Source organism: Crocodylus siamensis, chromosome 2 (genome assembly GCF_052110815.1).
Source record: "Crocodylus siamensis isolate JL-2025a chromosome 2, ASM5211081v1, whole genome shotgun sequence".
Lineage (NCBI taxonomy): Eukaryota > Metazoa > Chordata > Crocodylia > Crocodylidae > Crocodylus > Crocodylus siamensis.
In genome coordinates, this window is record NC_143396.1 from 84949486 (window position 1) to 84964105 (window position 14620).

Here is a 14620-nt window from a genome sequence, read left to right on the forward strand (position 1 = left end):
TGTATGCAGCTTTATCTAGACATCTCAATCCAGCTAGGCAGTATTAACAATATTAAGTTGGCACATTATAGAATATGCTGGTTGGTTGACTGATTCATTGTCAATATGGCTACCTATGTCTCAGAAGTCCATTACCTACCGCTGTAGCAGGCCATCTCAGCCAAGAAGTTTGCCAAGGATTTATAGAATATTGTCCACTGATATATCCAATGGACTGAGCCAAAAAAAAAGTTTTAAGGATAAATACATGATTTACAAGCAGTTAGAGCAGGGGTGGACAGTTATTTCGGCTGGTGAGCTACTTCATGAATTTTGGTAAGCTGTCAAGGACCGCATAGGTAGCCCCACCCCTTGACAGTTGCCGCACCCCCAGTCACCATCTTGTGGCTGGAAGTCCCACCACCTAACCCCTACCCTTTGCCACCAGAAGTACTCCTTGTGGAAGCAGGTAGTATGGCCTTGGAACTGGAAATTACACTCTGTCACATGGTCTGTGTCAGGGGTAGGCAATGTTTTTTGGCTGGAGTGCCAAAGACCCTACAATGTCTACCTTGTAAGGTGCTGGAGTGCCAGCATGCCAAAAAAACAAAACTGGGGCAGAGGGTATGTGGCAGGATGCACTGTATATTAGTGTAGTTAATAATCATAAATGTTTCTGTTTTATGGTAAATACCAGGCTTTCTAAAAATTCTAAGCCTGGTGACCATAAATAAAACTTCATAGAGGGAAGAGCGGGAACAAAGAAAAGAGAGGGAACAAAGAAGAGAGAAGAGAGAGGGAAGGAAGGAGGGAGAGGGAGAGAGAGGAAGAGAGAGGTATAGGGAAAAGCAGGAGCAGGGGGAGGCACCTTAGGTTGACAGGCCTGGCCAAGCCTGTGGGAAGGTGGCAGCTGGAGGAGAGGTGGGGCCGGGAGGGGGGTGGGGGCTGCCTCAGAGCTCTGCAGACTGGGCCGCAGCTGGGCCCCCAGTGGCACCCAAAGTGGAGCCTGGCCTGGCCCACACAGCTCTGTGTAATGGGGTGCAACTGCCCTGCCTACAAGAGGATGCTGCCTGGCAACAGCAGAACACTGGGCTTGGGGGGCTCTCGGTTCAGCCTCTGTTTACACTGGGCACAGCATGAGTGGGGTAGAGCCCCCTGGGCCATGGCAGGAGCTCCTGGGGTTCTGGGCACAGCTGTGCACTTACATTTGCTGGCCTGACCCGTCTGGTCCCAAGCGGCACATGGCTGAGCTGCTGCTTCTCCTTGCTGGTGCTGACTCGGTCAGGCCTGTTGCATTCCAAGCAGCACACAGGAAGCAGCAACTAGGCTGGCTTTGCTGCGTGCTGCTTGGGACAGGATGGGCCCACAGGCTGGAAAGAATGGGCTGGTGGGCTGTATCCAGCCCACGGGTCATATTTTGCCTTCCCCTGAGTTAGAGAAACTGGTGGTCAGAGCTGCTAGCATCTTCTTGGGGATACACCCATGACATCATAGAAAACACTTTTAATCTACCAGTTTTCTTGTATATTGTACATGTCTCTCTTAAAGCTGACACACCAATTTTGAAGATTTCAGTGATCCAAGAAAATATAGTCACAAGACAGTGTTTTGAAAATTCTTTCCATGTGTCTGTCCATACATCTATACTTACTGGAAATTAAAACAGTCATAATATATTCCTGTTCTAGGTGGTCATTGTCATAAACTTCCATCTCTTTCTTGCTGTGTCATTTCATATTTTACATGTAGCTGAAGGCATGTTGCTACAGCACCAGGATTTTACTGGTCATTCACAGATAGATTAAAGGAATGGAGTAATGATAGAAGGCTGAATTCGTACTGGATGTCTAGAACCTCTTACTGAGAATCAGCACATTTGACATTTTTTTACCTAAGTGTGCTGTATAGCACAAATTCTTCTAGAAAATTCAAAATATTCTTATGTTCCTAAGACAGAATTTTAAATTATGTTCTTTACTTCCTGTGTTACGTACTATCTACTTTGTATCTATGGATATAGCTTTGAGAAAATGCCTCTGTAATTATCTGATTCTAAAAAGAAATAATAGACTCAAAAACTGGTCTTTATATTAGGATAGATGACACTAATAAGCCTTTGAATTTCCTATCATCTTGCTGCCAGTTATATTCCAATTCTTCCTCTTTTTATGTTCATTCCTTGAAGTTTACCTTATTAAGAAAAAATCTGACAGTCACCAAAGTTGGACAAGTACGTAAACAGGGCTTGTTGTCGTCATCTTCAGTAGGAGCAAGATAAAGCTTTAGCAACCAAGATATAATTTTATGATTATTAATCTGGTGATAAAATTATGCTAATTCTTTTTATTACTTGTTTGTAACGTCAAGATTTTTATTTATTGTTGCTAGTATTTTCTTGCCTTTCTGAAAGTTTTTCATTCCAAGCATTACTTCTGCTGTTACTACTATGTCACTCATACAAAAGTAGACAATAGTCATCAAATTGAACCATTTTGACATGTGTTTTCCTAATTTGTGATATTATCTTCCTTTTCCCACATTATGAATCCTGGAACTTTCCAGAAGACCACTTAAACAGATGCAAATTATCTGATTTACAAAGTTGTATCATTAAAAAATATTCCAATAACAGTTTTACAATATACTGTCACATTTCCTGATGTTACTGGTTCAATAACTTTTAGATGAATATGCTTTATTTGGCATCATAAATATTATCAATTATGCAGTTTAAATGAGGGAACATCATTTAGTTATGCACAAATTTAAATATAGCTTGTGAATGATGACATAATAGGGCCCTAAACAGTAAATAAGGGCATGTAAGACTAGACAAGGTCAAATTTCCTCTTTTGCATAGCTTAGTATCTGTGAATATAATGTACCATGACTAGTGTTAGAAGCTCAAATTAGAGTGCTTTTGTAAATCTGGTAAATTTGATGCATGTAAACAGGAGATGCAAGAAAACAGAAACTGGGTGTATGGTTACCTCATGTAACTTTATTTACCAAATGTCAATTACATCCTGATTAGGAGACAAAGTTTGTAGACAATTAAACAGAACAGCAGTGTTAGTCAAAAGCCCCGATGTCCTGTTTCTGGAGGCACAAATATTCTCATTAATTACTGATGGTGCATGATCAAATACTGAACTTGAATCAAGGTTTTAAATACTCCTAAATTCAATGTTTAATTTTTATTAGAGCTCTATTGCTGTTCTGTTTTTATTAATAATGAAAACTAATTGACAATCATGGTACAAGAAGTCCAAATAATAATTATCTGAAGAGTGTAAGAGCAAAAACAATAACTGTATTGAATCAAAAATGAATTCTATCTATTGTCCTGATAACTTGGAAAGTTTTCATAGAATTCATAGACTTTAGGGCTGGAAGGGACCTCGGAATATCATCGTGTCCAGCCTCCCGCCCAAAGGGCAGGAAGTCAGCTGGGGTCATAGGATCCCAGCAAGATAAGCATCCAATTTGCTCTTGAAGGTGATCAATGTAGGTGTTTGAACCACCTGCAATGGCAGGCTGTTCCAGACCTTGGGGGCTTGGACAGTAAAGAAATTCTTCCTTATGTCCAGCCTGAAACGGTCTTGTGGTAGTTTATGACCGTTCGATCTCATCATCCCTTGGGGTGCTCTGGTGAACAAACGTTCTCCCAGATCCTGGTGGTCACCCCTGATAAACTTACAGGTGGCCATCAGATCGCCCCTGAGCCTGCACTTTTTCCAAGCTAAAGGGCCCCATGGCTCTAAGCCTGTCATCATAAGGTCTGTATTCCTGACCTCTGATCATGCGTGTGGCTCTTCTCTGGACTCTCTCAAGCTTCTCCACATCCTTTTTGAATTGTGGAGCCCAAAACTGGACGCAGTACTCCAGCTGCGGCCTCACCAAGGCCGAGTACAAGGGGAGAATGACGTCCCGGGATTTGTTTGAGAAGCATCTATGGATGCAAGCCAGTGTTTTTGTCACTTTACTAGCCGCAGCGTCGCATTGCAGGCTCATGTTCATCTTGTGGTCAATGATGACCCCCAAATCTCTTTGTTCCAGAGTGCTAGCCAGCGTAGCACTGACAAGCCTAAAAGGATGTTCTGAGTTTTCTTCCCAGTGTGGAGAACCTTGCATTTTTTGGTGTTAAACACCATCAGGTTTTCATCTGCCCATTTGCTGAGCCTGTCCAAGTCAGCCTGGATCACTCACCTGTCTTCTAGTGTGGATGCTTTGCCCCAAAGTTTGGTGTCATCGGTGAACTAGGCCAGCCGGCTCCTGACTCCAATGTCTACATCATTAATGAAGATGTTGAATAATATGGGTCCAAGAACAGAGCCTTGGGGGACCCCACAGGTCGCAGGACACCATGATGAGTGACTTGCTTCAATTACTACCCTCTGGGTCCGACCAGAGAGCCAATTTTCCAGCCAGTGGATCGTGGTGGACCCAAGGCATCAATTGGCCAGTTTTGCCAAGAGGTAATCGTAGGATACGAGATTGAAGGCTTTTTTGAAGTCAAGATATATGACATCAATCTCTTCTCCCTTGTCCAAGTGATAGGTCACCAGGTCATAGAAGGAAATAAGGTTGGTCAAGCAAGACCTACCCTCAACAAACCCGTGCTGGATAGCCCTTACGATGTTGGCCTCGTCCAGTCCATTAAGGATGGCCTCTTTAATAAACGTTTCTAAGATCTTCTCCAGGATAGAAGTTAGGCTGATATGCCTATAGTAAGCTGGATCCACTTTCCTCCCTTTCTTGAAGACCAGCACCACATTGGCCTAATTCCAGTCTTCAGGCACTACATCAGAGCACCAGGAGTTTTCAAAGATCTGTGCCAGAGGCAGGGCTATGATGCTTGCCAGCTCCTTGAATACCCTGGGGTGTAGATCGTCAGGGCTGGCTGACTTGAAGGTATCCAGCTTCTCAAGATGTTCCTTCACAAGGCCAGCATTAATGGAGGGCAGGGGATCTTCCTCATCCAGACTTCCCTGTCCCGTAGCAGGCATGGGCATCCCATGGGACTGATGAAAGACTGATGCAAAGTACCCCTTTAATAGGTTGGCTTTTTCCTGGGCGTCAGTTGTCAGTTGCCCCATCTAGTTCAGCAGGGATCCAGTATTGCCCTTGCTTTTCCTCCAGGTCCCGACATATCTGAAAAAGGACTTTTAATTGTCCTTGATGCTCAAAGCTAGTTGGAGTTCAGTTGCAGCCTTGGCTTTCCTGGTTTGCTCCCTACAGGACCAGACCAGTGCAGAATAATCCTCCTTGGAGGTGAATCCCATTCTCCATCCTTTGTAGGTCTTTCTTTTTAATCTCAGGAGGTCTGCTAGGTCCCTGGAGAGCCAGGGAGGCTGCTGTGCCCTCTTGCTGCCTTTCCTCTGAGATGGAATAGACTTAGCTTGTGCATTGAGGATCACTCCCTTGAGGAGCAACCACTCTTGTTGAACTCCCCTCTCCCTGGGGTCATGGTCCCTTAGGGCTTCACTGACAAGCCTCCTGAGCTTGTAAAAGTCGGCTTTCCTGAAGTGAAGGACTTCTGTGTTGCTGACTGACTTGTCAGCTTTACGGTGGATGGTAAAGGTGATCAGCTCATGGTTGCTGTCACCCAGCTTCCCATCGATCACTAGGTCGCCTATTAGGTCATGCCCAGTAGCCAGTACTAGGTCGAGCAGTGGTTTGCCTCTCGTTGGCCCATAGACTTCTTGAGTCAGGTAGAGGTCATCCACGCACAAAAGGAAGCTTTGCGACTGCTCGGATTTTGCTGAGTGATCCTCCCACGAGATGTCTGGGTAATTGAAGTCACCCATGAGAACCATGGTCCTGGAGCATGCGGCCTCAGCCAGTTCCTGGGCAAACTCCTGGTCCAGCTCAGGACTTTGGGTGGGAGGTCTGCAGTAGACTCACACCATTGTGGTCTCTGTGCCATGTTCCCCATGGATTTGAACCCAGAGGGTCTCCAGTCATCCACCCTGGTCACCAATATCAGCTTGCAGGGATGCGTAGCTTTCTTTAACATAGAGAGCTACACCCCTGCCCTTTTATCTACAGGATCTCTCCTGTACAGGGTATAGCCATCAATACCCATGGTCCAGTCATGGGTGGAGTCCCACCCGGTCTCCGTTATCCCTATGACATCATAATTATTTGCATTGACCAGGAGGACGAGCTCCTCCTGCTTGTTCCCCAAGTTCCTGACGTTTGTGTACAGGCAGGCAAGTGTCCCCTTGGGGGCTCTTGCCTTGCCCATAGATTGTAACAGGGCTGGGCTCCCTTAAGTGCCTTGGCCTGCTGGCTTTGGAAAGGTTGCTCTGCAGGCCAGCAGTGGCGGTAGTCCCCCTCATCCACCAACGGGCTTAATTTAAAGCCCGGTGGAGCAGGTCAGCCAGTCTGGCTGAGAAGAGCCTCTTCCTCAGGGGAGAGAGTTGGAGGCCATCTCTTCTGAGCCTCTCTCACCAAAGAGCGGGCTGTGGTCATGGAAAGCAAAGCCTTCCCAATGACACCAGCGCTGCAGTCCTTGGTTGACTACGTAGGTCCTCCTCTCCCTCCTCAACCCATACCCTGAGACTGGGAGGATTGATGAGAACACCACCTGTGCCCCCAGACCCCTTAGCCCCGCTCCCAAATCCCTGTAGCACTTCATGACCTGGCTGGGAGCACTCTGAGCCGTGTCATTGGTGCCTACATGAATAAGGAGCATAGGATAGTGGTCTGTGGGCTGGAGGAGTTTGGGGATCCTCTCCGCAATGCCCCAGATGCGGAACCCCGGGAAGCAGCAGACTTCCCTGGTTAAGGGGCCAGGCCAGCAGATTGTCCCCTCAGTCCCCCTCAGGATGGAGTCTCCTACAACAAACACCTTACATTTTGTCTTGGGGAGAGCGGGGGCGGTAGCTGCAGTTGAGCCTGTGTTGCCTGTGGGAGCTAGCAACTCAGCAGGCTCTGCTGGATCAGCAAGAGGTGTATACCTATTGCTAAGCTCTGGCAGGGCAGGGGCCTTGGTGTGGCAGGCCTTAGGGCCCTTGACCACCTTGGTCCATGCCCCTGACTGGGCAGAGCAGGAGGTCCCAGAGTCCTCCTTTGTCCTGGAGGGAGACTGTGGTCTACCATCCGGCTCCCAGGGAAGAAGGGCCTGGCAGTAGGAGTCAATCTCCAGCTCACAGTGCCTGATGGCACGCAGTCTCTGGACTGTGACCTGGAGCTCCCCCAGCTGGTGTGCCAGAGTCCCCAAAAGGAAGCAGACCCCACAAGGGGAGGTGGCCATGCTCCCGGGCCCCAGAGCCTGAAAAAGCAAAAAGCAGCCTCCACAGCCGAGAGCCAGAGGCTCCATCTGCGTGGAGCCTGGAACCCTTGGGCTCCGTCTAGGTGCCCATCTCTGAGGTGCCCCTGAGGTGCCAGAGGGGGGCCTGCAGAGCCTGAGGGGACCTGAGGGGTGTGGTAAATGCCCATCTGTGTCATGCCTCTGTTAGGCTGACTATGGCTGGGACTATCTACCCTTGGGGGTTTGCAGGTAGGGTCTCGGGCCTCCTACCCCCTCTTGTGTGAACTCTGTGCTAACTTATGCGCCAGAGACAAGTGCGCCTGTTTGCACAGCCTGTTTGCATGGCTCCAATCACATGGCTCCCTGGGGGGCTGGGCCAAGTAGGGGCCTGAGTGGGGCTCCACTCAGCCGCCTCTTCCCACTCAGAGAGGGGTTAACCCCCTCCCACCACAGGCCCCGCTTGAATCCGGCTGCGCTGGAGATCGACGGGGGGCTCTGCAGCTGCTGGGAGGTCTTTGGGGGAGCAGGGGATGCAGCGGGCTTTCACTCGCGTGTCTCTCGCCGCACCGGAGCCTAACTGGGGCGTTTTCGCCAGAAGCATAAAACAGGACAATTTGATATTGGCAAAAAATTCCAAATTTTCACACTTTTTGTAAACAAAAACGTGCTTAATTGTTTTGAATGCTATTAGTTTTTACAATATCTCTGTTTTTCTACTACTCACCTACATTGTAGAGACTGACTTAAAAGAAATGCGTTCAGGTTTTTGTGCATTGCTGTTGATCATTTGAACATGCAGTGTCAACAACAAATATAAGATAGAAGAATATTGATCGACAGCTCTTTAATTGCACAGTATGAGTTTCTCAAAATGTTTCAGCCTTTTCATTTAATGCTTACCTTACCAATCTGAAAGCAAAATGATTGTTACCTTACAGATCAATTTAAAAAAAGTAATTCTCTATTATTATGAACATATTGTGTGGCTTTGCTGATTTCATTAGCAAACATCTGTTCCTTTTATGATATTTGGCTACCAGGAATAAAGAAGTTTCCATATAGGAGTCACATATCTTGCTTGCATTTTGCTTTTCAAAAAGGACAATTCACCTGTGCAATGTTAGTATTCAGAACCAATCATGGTCAGAATAACAGATTGGTAACGTAACTGATTTAACTCTATTTTTCCTATACACAAACAAAAGTAGAAGTCCAACGTTCAAATAAACCTAGGAATAAATCTGGAAAGAACCTTGATCTAAATCAGTAATTTTTATTTTGCTGTCTGTTGTTAGACTATGTCTAAGGGAGCCATGAAAGATTACTATTTTCAATCAAAAGTATCTGACTACCCACACCTACAATTTAGAGAGATCCATACCTCTGTTTGAAATTGCCAAGTGCGTCCACACCTCCATCGAAAATTGTAAAGGTCCGCAAATCAAAAAAGGCTGAAAACCACTTATCATTGTTTCTTTGCTAGCAAAATGCCAAATTGCCTTATTATATTTTGCACTGTTAGAAAATGAAGAATACTTGCCACCAATATTGTAGTCATCTAGTAAGACCTTCTTTAATAGTTCCTTTGATAAAAAAGCCAACCACATTTCTCTGTCCCTTTTAGTGTATCTACTTCCATATTACGTCAGCACAGTTCACCACTGTGGAGAATCATGTCTTGTTATTGTCTATCTTGTTGTGATATTTTTCACTCTCATAAACTTTCTAAAAGTAACACTAACTCTGCTGTCTCAATATTTGTGATAGAAGAATCTGGCCCAATTCTCTTGAAACAATACATATAAGTAGATATGTGGAAAGAACTGTTTTGTCTTTGAAATATTTAAAAAAAACCCCTACTTAAGCAAGTGATTTTTTTAAAATCCAAAATGTCCTTCATACAAGAATAGGACTGTGTAAGGATTTGGCCTATTCTGTTTGTCTAAATTGAAATGGACAATTTAACCATGCACTTGAAAGGGGTGCTACCCATCTACTCTTTTTTATTATTATTATTCTATTGCCCTTTTATTGATGCTGGTTGTACCAAATGGAACAGCTCTGTAAGAACCAATCTTCTAGTATAGTGTTACTTAAGCCACATTCCCTCTGACTCCTAGCACTGTCCTTGCAGAGTTATTCTGCATCAGTCAGCTTCTTCATGACTTAAAAATACTTCAAACACAGGCACCCAAAGCCCCAGCTGTCCTGTTAAGGCAGTTCTTCATTCCTGTTACACTACTAGAGCAGCACAACAGGGACAGAATTAGTACTGTCATGATGATGCCACCATATTGCACTGAATCCAAGTTAGCACTGAACAAGCTTGCATCAGAAGCAATATAAAACTACATTAGCCTGAGCTTCACTGGATCTTCACATTACAGCTGATTAACTCAACAAAGCTAATAACGAGACTGAACCCTGCTTGCCTCAGTTACACAAGCAGCCCTACTGAGAGATTTGTGTCAGTTACAGAACAGCTTGTTACTTGTTATGAAACACATTTGTGAAAATTTGGGATTGTCTTCAGTTTGTGAATCTGTACAGGATTAAATCATTATACCATGTAACAGTTCTGAAGCCTTAAAAGTGTTTTAATTATATTTTCATTTAATAACATTCATTTTTATAACAAACTTCAGTTAATTCCACAATAACGGATAAATAATACATGTGGGTCTGATCCAATCCAGATTTATATCAATATAATTTTACTGGTTTCAGTAAAGTGTTGTCAGTATAAAAATGTCATGGAAAAAGAGCGATTCAATGAGTAAATAATTCAGTTTTCAAATCCTTTGGGTCTAATTTTCTTGTTACATAACTTACTATAAATTTAAAGTAACACTGTTGATGTTAATAATGGAATCATAGGAAAAATAGTCTAATTTATTAGTAAAGCCACATATTCAACCATAAGACATAACACCCAAACCTGCCAGAGGTAAAACAAAGGGACAATGGCAGTTGGGATTATGCAGGTAATAAAAACACAATATAAATTGAAGATTAAGCCTGTGTTGTATTCTGTGGGAGAATCTTGTATTAATGCTTTGTATTCAGCAATGGTTTACTAATTAAAGGGAATTTAGATTTTAAGTTCAAAGCTAGTCAGCTGTTAAATCAGTACATTAATCAGTCAGTTTGGCCAAATTCATGATTGTCTCAAGTTTCATAGTGTTAGGGGATTTAGAATAGGTCTGACTTTAACCCACTCTTTTTAGCCCATGGCCAACTTTGCTGGTACTACTTCAGTTCCTTAAGACTTGTGAATGAAGAAAACCCGAATTATTCAAATGGCAATAAGTGAATAATCCTTTAGCTGCATCCTCTGTAGTTGCAGTACTATTTTGCATTTTTACATTAAAGAAATAAACTATGTACTGAGAACATTGGCTTTGTTGTCCAATGTACAGTATTCATATTATCAGCTAGAGGTTTGTGTAAGGATTGCCTTCGCTTAGAATAGCATACCTGTTGTTGATGTATGAATAACATCAACATTTCACCCTATGATTTATTTTTGATTCCTGAAACCTGGCTTGGAGTTTTGTATGTTATAAAATCATAAGTTTTTTTTTAAATTTTTATTAGGAAAAATATTACTATTTTTCAGAGTTTCTTTATTTACTTATTCTTCAAAATACTATCAAACTGCTTTGGCCATCTATAGATTAACAATGGTTATTATTTGCATTGATTTTCACTGCGGCAAACAAACATTTGAGCCCTAAGTCACTCTCTCATATATAACAGACTAATACTGCTTCAAATAAAGGTTTTATTTGATAGTCACAGGCTGTATGTGGCCTATGGCCTGTGGTTTAGCAGTTCTGATTCCATCTAGCAAAGGCCAGTGGTACACATATGGAACAGTAGCCAAGTTAGAAAAAGCTTATTGTCATATGTGACACAAATCTCACTTCTCAAACTGATCTAATGCCATTTGAAGCTTTACAGCTGTCACCAAACAGTAGTAATTCAGAACATCAAAATGACAGTGAGGAACTGACACCTTCCTAATCTAAAAAGAAAACACTGACCCTTGGTATTTGAGAAAAGAGAAAATTTTCTTTAGCTGTTAGAGGAACAGAGCCCCACAAAAGGATTTTTACTACATTGAATTAGTTCTGATTCTTCCAATAGATTCCAAGGATACATATCTAAACTAGACAGTACACAACACTTAAAATGTCCTTGCCATATTTTAGCTAGACAAATTTTAATGAAAGTAAAAGAGATCAATAGAATTGGTTCTGCCTTGAAGAGGTTGTGGATTTTGCAAACCTTCCTGACATATACTGAATAGGAAAATAGAGCATTAGAAACCTTATTGTACTAAAAGATCTTTGTTGATAAATTGGCAAAACTGAACTTGTGAATGGTGGTTAACCTCAAAACTCAGTTAGTCATAGTGAGCTAAATTTACAGATTTGTCATAAATCTAAGGGATAGGTTAAGAGTCTTGTCCCTCTTCCATTTTCTCCCTGTTGTAACTGCAGGGTATTTCCAGGTTTATATGCAATTGAATGCAAGGAAGAATGTGATCCAGTTTCAAAGTTTCATATAATCTCTTGAAAGGGCACATAAGAAACACATCCTATGTTAAAGACCTGTCACAAGTGGCATGAAATAACATGTATATAGTAGGAAAAATATATTCAGTTAAATTGTATTTCACACTGCAGCTTTACTGCATTCTTAATAAAACATAGTTCAGCAGAAATTTATATAAAATACTCTGTGGCTCAGGGGCATAAGCAGCTTTAGGAATTACACAAGAATGACAAGCCATTTATTTATTTATTTTTACTGCTTACAGCATTTTCAAGGCAAAGGGGTTGTCATTGAGATTAACTTTGCTCCTCTGGGACCCTTCTGTCATTCAGAAGGTTGAGGAGAAAAATCTGATAAACTGGTATTTTACAAAATTATCTGTCTGCATTGAGATGAGGCAACATTGTGAAAGCCAGGATACTTTATGCAATAGTTCTGTATTTCCAGCCCCTTTTTCTGATAATTTATGTCCTTTCAGAAATTAGGTTATATTTATTGGATTGCTAAAGCTTCACAAGAAATATTTTGAAGACAGAACATATTTCTATGCAAGTGATTTTTCATTCAGAGTGCTGTGACTAAGTACAGATAGGCAAAAAGCTTTTGAAGCCTTTGCAGGTTAGTGTAAGTGGCATAAAATAAACCAATAAGCAAGTGAACAGACATTCACTTTTGATTCCAGAAATGTAGCCACATGCCTACAGTGTCCCAGGCCAGAAGCCAGGGGGCACAAGAGCATGCCTCTCTGCTTGGATGGAGCAGACAGCTTGGCCCAAAGCTAGCCCACTCACCCTGTGGAGGGGACAGGGACTTTGGATGTTGGTGGATGGACTGTGAGTTAACTTGAATTTGGAGGGGATCTGGGACAGAAGTTCAATAAACCGCTTTAACTTAAATCAGTTAAGTCTGATACTACATCCATCCAGGTTTATCCTAAACCAGTTTCAGCCATTTTGAAAGCAGTTTATATTGACTGAGTTTCTATTGTGTTACAGATTTGAGCTGATTTCCAATCACTTATAGCAGTTGATGTGTAATTTCTGTCACTACCTTTAAGGGCACATCTGGATGAGCCTGGCCGTGTGGTATGTGGCACCACAAACATGTCTGCAGTGCCACATACCACACAGTCAGGTGTTCTCCAAACTGCAAAGGCATGCTGCCCATGCATGCGCTGCTCCATTTTTTTTTCCCCCTCACAGGTTTTTTGACCTCTGGGTACCCAGGGTTCACAAAAAACCTGTGGAAAAATAAACTGAAGGAGAACATACACGGGTAGTGAGTGCCACTGAAAAATGGAACTGGGCCACTCATAGCTGTGCTGTGTCTGCCATCCAGGCTCTATCCATCAGGGTCTGCCCAGCAGGATTGCTGCTGCTGCAGCCCTAGGAGGCCCCCAGCACCCCAGGTGAAGCTTCTGGGGCCAGTGCAGTGCTGGTCCCATCCTCCCCTACTGCCCCTAGGGTAACTTGCCACAGGCCAAGCATATAAGGTACACCACTGCTACTTGCCCCTGGGGAACCAAATGTTCGGACTCATTTGGACATGGCCTAAGGGCGTTGTATGTTGCCTGTCAATATTAACACTTTAATGTGCACAAACGCCTACCTGATTCATAAGAGATTTCACATAGGATTCCATAGTGTTGGAAATACTCCCACTTGTTGTGATTTTTCTGAGTTCTTCACAATAGAACAGCTGCTGTATTATTTTTTAATGGTAAAAGCTAGGGGCTGACATTTTATGAGCAGTACCTTGTGTCTCTAAAGGTTGGAAACCACTGTACTATGCCATAGATACTCCATGAAGAGCAAGATCCAAAAGTTTTTGTGAGAGCCTGAATGTGATTTAGGAAATATTTAAAGGCTGAAGTCACAAAAAATAATCCACATCATCTCTGCTCAGCAGCCACAAAACTGCTTAGCAGCACAGATTAATTAGGTTTGAAAATATCCATAGTAGCCGACTTGTGAACATGGTCTTTGACTAGCTGGCTACCTAACTACTGCTTAAACTCTGTTGTGCTTCAAATCCATGCTATAAGGTGCTTAATGCATTAGATGATCACCTAGTGAGTGCATCTAGCAAATGTTTGAAGCCAGTAGCATATACTGAGTTCATTACAAAACGTAATTCTTATAAAAAAAAAAAATAAAAATGCTATGCCACACACATGGCAAGGTACATGATCTTTGTGATCTAGCATAAAATTAATCTTATTCCAATTGTGTGAAAACTGCCAGGTTTTCAAAGATCCCTAGGTCCTGGGAGCAGGCATTAGGCCTGTGCAAGTCAACAGCGATCCGATCCGGCTTTGAATCCAGCCACTTTGGATGGCAGTGATCCAATCCAGAGCTCCGGACTGGGTCATAGGGTATAATGGGGAATCAATGAAATATCTATAACTTTGTTTTTTCTTGTCCAGTTTGGACGAAACTTGCAGGAGTGGTAGCCTCTGTTGAGAGCATGAAACTTACCAAAAAGATCAGTGCAGGGGTGTCAGGAGAACTGTACTCCAAATTCTTGAAAGCCAAACTCATGTCATGGCTGTGTGTTACAACACGGGGGGGTCAAAATTGCAAGGGTGGTGGCTTTTACTGGGGCCACAAATCTTGCCAAGTTTCAAGGAGATTGGTATAGGGGTTTGGGGGGAACTGCACCTTAAGCTGCAGACGAGCAAAACTCATGCCATTGGTGACATTGTGTGTGTTCAGGTGCAGTGGGGTGACAGCTGCAGGGATGGTGGCCCTTGCTATGATGCCTGACAGCTGTTGAGGAGATTGGTGCAGGGGGGTTCTGGGGCCCTGCACCCCTAGCCGCTGA

At 43.2% G+C, this 14620-nt stretch overlaps 1 protein-coding gene across 2 annotated transcripts in view; it reads left to right on the top strand.

The window, feature by feature from the left end:
* Positions 1-14620, top strand: part of FSTL5 (follistatin like 5) — a 597279-nt gene that overhangs the window by 90611 nt on the left and 492048 nt on the right. The window lies entirely within an intron of this gene.